The following is a 5,953-nucleotide window of genomic DNA, read 5'->3' on the forward strand; positions in this document are numbered from 1 at the left end:
TTCTAGGCCTCGTGCCTGAAATTTTAAAATTTGAGGGCTCCTTGCTTGACGACCTCAAATTGAACATTTGAGGACCCCGTGCTTGACGATCTCGAAGTCAATCTTTACAGGCCTCGTGCCTGGTGTTTTAAAATTTGGGGGCATCATGTTTGACGATCTCAAATTGTACATTTGAGGACCCCGTGCATAATGACCTCGAAGTCAATCTTTCTAGGTCTCGTGCCTGACGTTTTAAAATTTGAGGGCTATGTGCTTGACAGCCTCAAATTATACCTTCGAGGATCCCATGCTTGACAACCTCGAAGTCAATCTTTCAAGTCCACGTGCTTGACGTTTTATAATTTTGAGGGCTCCATGCTTGACAACCTCAAATTATACCCTCGAGGACCCTATGTTTGACGACCTCGAAGTCAATCTTTACAGGCCTCGTTCGTGACGTTTTATAATTTTGAGGGCTCCATGCTTGACGACCTCAAATTGTACCCTCGAGGACCCCGTGCTGGACGATATCAAAGTCAATCTTTCCAGGCCTCATGCTTGACGTTTTATAATTTTGAGAGCTCCGTGCTTGACGACCTCAAATTGTATCTTCGAGGATCTCATTCTTGACGACCTTGAAGTCAATCTTTCTAGGCCTGTGCCTAACATTTTTAAAATATGAGGGTTTGTGCTTGACGACCTCAAATTGTACATTCGAGGGATCCCGTGCTTGACATTTTTTATAATTTTGAGGGCCCCATGCTTGATGACCTCAAATCATACCTTCGAGGACCTTGTGCTTGACGACCTTAAATAATACCTTAAAGGACCCCATGCTTGACGACCTTGAAGTAAATCTTTTGAGGACCCCGTGCTTGACAACCTCAAAATCAATTTTTTCCAGGTTCCATGCCTGGTGTGAAATAAATTCTCAAGTTCCGGCAGTACACCGACCTGCGTTCTTGGTCCTTAACCTAGTGTCATCCAAATTCTGGCACTACACCGACCTGCGTCTTTGGTTTCACCATTTTCACTCTAAGTTCTGGCAGTACACCGATCTACATTCTTGGTTTTTATCCTTGTGTCTCTAAATTTCGGAAGTACACCGACCTGTCTCTTTGATTTCACCTTTTCACCCCAAGAAGTCAGTACACCGACATACGTTCTTGGCTTTTATCCTCATGTCTCCAAATTCCGGTAGTACACTGACCTACATCTTTGGTTTCACCTTTTTCACCTCAAGTTCTAGTAGTACACCGACCCGTGTCCTTGGTTCACTTCCACTTTCTACCACACCTTTCGAGATTAATCTCGAATCATCGTGAAGGCAACTTTGCTCAGCAAAGACGATAGAAACTTTTAGATAGTGAGAATTTGTTAGGTAAGTTTTTATGGGCCTTAACAATCAGGTAAGTTTTTATGAGCCTTAACAATATTAGTATTCATTTATTTACTAGTTACTTACCGTGATATATCTCAAACCTCAGTTTGTTTACTATCATGTACGCAACAAGTAAAGAGAGACAACTGTGAATATCGATTTTTGTTCAGCCCATAATACTATTTCAAAAAAATGACAAATAAATAATACAAATGTTTTTGGGTATATCAAATAATGACATTTTTAGGTATCCCAAACCACCCATAACTCGACAATAAAAAACCAACTTCTCTATACATTCACTAATAAGAATGAGGATCTTCTGTCCCTAAAAAATCACGTCCCCATGTATCAAACCAATCAAACACTACCAACTAGCATAAAAAAGTTATTTTATCATTTTGTGATTTTTATTTTTAAGTAGATGACAATTTCCTATTGGGTTGGAACACAATGAGACACAAAAAAGTGGGACAGGTGATCCCCATTCCACTAATAACCACTATCCAACTTTTTCCTTAACCACCATCCACGTTTTCACCCCACAAACCCACCACCACTTTCTTCTTCTTTCTCCTATAAAACACTATATAGCACTTTAGTCAGAGGGGGCACTTTTTTTTTTCTACCCTCACTTCTCACTCACAATTTTCACGTGCCACTATAAAAAAGATCACACACAATATGAGGTAGAGGATTTCATGTGAGAGATAGGTTTCTAGGAAGTCTTTTCCTGGAGGTACAAAAAACCCATATTCATCTTAGAAAATAATGTCTTCTTCTTCATTTATTATCATCAAAACACAATCCCCAAAAACTACCATGTTCAACATCCTAGACCACTATTAAAGTTTATCCTATTCTATCTCACCTCAAGAACCATCACCCATCGAAGCCACAGAACTGTGAACCTCATCCATTGGGCAAAGGGGAACTCCCCTCAATGTCATCCTCTTCACGGTAATGCACCAGGACCGACGAGATTGGGAAAGAAATGGTGCTGGACTGCTGGTCCACCGCGACACCTTACGCAAGGCACGTCGGCGCCCCACGCTCGACCTCGCTGCAGAAGCTTGGTCCCGACAACCTCCTCCATGGATGAGTTCATCCATTGTTGTTCTCCAAGTTGTCTAGTATCCCTTTAAGGTTTCAGTAACCTTCTTTTTTTTCTTTTCACAGTTCAAATGTTGCGTTTGAATGCCTTTTGCTTTTCAATTATCATCTACATCTAAAGAAAATGGAATGGGATCACCTGTCCTAAAATCAATGTGTTCTCATGTCCCAAACTAATATAATTTTTGCAAGTAATGTAGATATGTTACTTTAAGTTTTTTTAATTTATTTTTAATTAAGTTTCAATTTTTTATTGGACGGGACAAGTGATGTGTATCCAAGAAAATGATGTTACAAAGCTTTTGTTGAAAAAGTCTATGTGTGATTTCTTTGGTTTTTATTGTGTTTCCTGACATATAGTACAATGTGTTTAATATATTATGTTTATTTGTGTGTTTTCGAATAACGTGTAAATAACGGGAAATGCATAATATATATAATATATGATGCCACTTCCTTATGTTAAAATTTTGTTCCCTTTGTCTACAATTTAATAATCTCTCTAATAATAAAAATATTAAACTATGTGCACATTATTACTTAATCTGTTACATTATGTGTGTTGATAAAATAAAACAATTCTTAAGTTTAACAATAAGAGATTTAATTCAAATATTTTTATATGAGCAAATAAATTATGATAACTTTTTGAGGATTAATCAAAGAATGGAAGCCGGTCGTGATAAGACTTTTTCTCCTCATATCATCATTGAACAGTCGCGTTATGACGTTTCTTCTCATTCCATTAATTTCTAACTTAACAATAAAACCAATAAATATATTATAATTATTTTCAAACCTTTTTGAAATGGGATACGGTGTGGATATTAGTTTTGGCTGCTTCACCCTTTTTAAAGAGACAATTATTTTACCGATAAATCATTTTAAAACTAGAACTACGTAGTCTTGATTTCCCTATTGCATATAGGGATACGTAAGAGCAAGATGAACTATTGTCAGACACAAAAAAAAACATTTTGTGTAAACAATTTAATTTAAATAAATCAAGGGTATTTAATTCAGGCAATTAGTTAGGATATCATTTAATTATGGGCGGACGAGGTGCTAATACCTTACTTGATCCGTAATCGACTCCTAAACTCAAACTCTGATATCAAAGACCATTTTATCCTAATTTGATCTTAAATTGAGTTTTCCACATTTTAACCACAAAAGACGTGATGATTACTCCTAAAGAGGTCGCGTAGCAGAAAATCAGAGCTCGACACCATATTTTTTATTTTTGATAAAGAATTTGAGTCCTTGCTAAACTTTGAAGCGATTATGAAAGGAGCTGAAGCTAGGGGTGTGAAGTTTACTTATGATATGGTAGAGACAACAAAATATATAGACATTCGTAAAATGTTCCTTCTTCTTTATTTGGAACTAGAGGGTTCTAGTTGACCACTTTCTTTTCCGATGAAACATTGTTTTATGTTGAGAACTCGTATGCTAGTTGATCCTTTTTTCTCTTTAGAGTTAAAACTGAGATTTGTATAGACTCATATTGTACAATAGGTTCACAAAGGGGCAAGGATTTTCTGGGTCGAGTTTGAGTTATATGGTGCTAATCTTTTGGTTGGAGTGGTTGTTGACATTGCTTTGCTGGGTATGTTAGCACCGTATTATAAAATCATGAAGCATTCTGTTTCCATGTCAAAATTTTTGCTTGGCCATATTCGACATGTCTTTGCAACTTTTCCTAGTAGTGTTTTCTAAGCGGAAAGGTCAGGATTTAAGTTCTCTATGCAATAAAGCATTGGTACATACTTGTATGGAAAATGATTACATGTCCCAAAACTTCCTATCTCTATGTTTAAAGCCAATCACATTACAACAAGTAATAAAAAAAATTATTTTTAGCTTTTATGATTTTTTTCTTAATTAGTTGACACTTTTTTATAGGATTGGTATACATTGAGACACCAAATCTTGGGACAGATGATCTCCATTCATACTTCTATACGGATCAATATCTCATGTCCCAATCCATATCCCCATTTGTGTCTCAAGCCAATTAAATATGTTATTTAATTAAATAGAAAAATTATATTACTTAGTATAAATCTATTCGTCATAAATAGGGAGGGGCAAAGTTTTTGTGACAAAGAAACTATGTCCCTTCTATATGTGTGCATTATATGGATCAATTGGCTTTGGCTATGATCTTATTGGTCAATAAATTGCAAACATGCTATGAATACCTAAATAACTTTAAAATTTTATTTATTAGTGCAAAATGATAAGATATATACAAAATTTTTGATGGACTTGTTTCTTCCCAGATAAATTTGGATCATTTTAGATTATTACTGAATTAATAATGAGTCGAACATCACTGTCCACCCGCCAGAGGTGGATTGAGCCCTTTGAAAACGTCATTAATGTGTCTCTGACTTGACATTAATGTATATTTGACTTGTCATTAATGCATCTATGTCTCGTCATTAATGTGTCATGACTTGCCATTAATACGTCCCTGACATTCTACCTATCACGCTGCCTGCAAAATCCTACCTGCCCCCTGACAAATCGACAATAGCAGACCTATAGGGTGAATAAGGACAACCCAACATGCTTTCCCCGTACCAACGAGGCATTTGCCAATAGTCGGATGTCACGTCAACCCCTCCAACCTACTATAAATATGAGATCATCACACATGAAGTATCAATTAATTATCATTCCCTTATTTATTGCTTGCACTTATTGCTCTTGCTTTAACTTCTCTCTTATTTACTCTCATTCTCTCTCTAGAGACTTTATACTGACTTGATCATTAGAGAACCTTTTCAGGTACCTTCCACAGCGGGTCCAGACGACATTCCAACCAATATTCATGATTACTTCTACTCAACCAGACACTTGATATCGACCATACCCAATCAACACTAAAGAACATTGGCGCCGTCTGTGGGAAACCTACAATATGGTGACCACCCGTAACCAAGCTCAACCATTAAGCCAAGTAGAACCACTCACCACAAACATTCCTCCAAACCACGACACTCCTTCCATCGACCTTTCAGCACTAGTACAACCATCCCAACAAGCAAGCCAAAGTCATGCCCCCAACCCTAGCCCAAAAGCACCTACTACTCAATAACTTCTCCAAATGATCCAAACCTAAGGCAAGATCATCTAACAGTAGGCCCAACTATTAGCCGAACTCCGCCAACATAGACCTAAGCCTAGTAATAGACCCTTGCGGCCAGTTGCTGATTAGCTCCGAAGAGTCTGTCGAAGCTTCCTGGCTTATAGCTCCCCAAACACAAAAACCACCCAGATAACTCGTCCATCTGACTATAGCTCCTTATGAGCAACACACCCCTTCACAGAAGCAATCATGTCCTCACCACTCACTAAAAATCTAACCTGCTCAAACAACATCGACCAACATGATGGGACCACTGACCGGCAAGACCACCTAGATGCCTTTGATGCCTCTTTGCTTTTCCATGGGGTGACTGGCCCCATCAT

At 37.6% G+C, this 5,953-nt stretch overlaps 1 pseudogene; it reads left to right on the plus strand.

Annotated features, from left to right (window-relative positions):
* The first annotated feature begins 2,323 nt into the window (after positions 1-2,323).
* On the plus strand, positions 2,324-4,673 carry LOC109337978 (annotated as a pseudogene).
* The last annotated feature ends 1,280 nt before the right edge of the window (positions 4,674-5,953 follow it).

The sequence above is a fragment of the Lupinus angustifolius genome, unplaced genomic scaffold (assembly GCF_001865875.1).
Source record: "Lupinus angustifolius cultivar Tanjil unplaced genomic scaffold, LupAngTanjil_v1.0 Scaffold_16_55, whole genome shotgun sequence".
Taxonomy (NCBI): domain Eukaryota; kingdom Viridiplantae; phylum Streptophyta; class Magnoliopsida; order Fabales; family Fabaceae; genus Lupinus; species Lupinus angustifolius.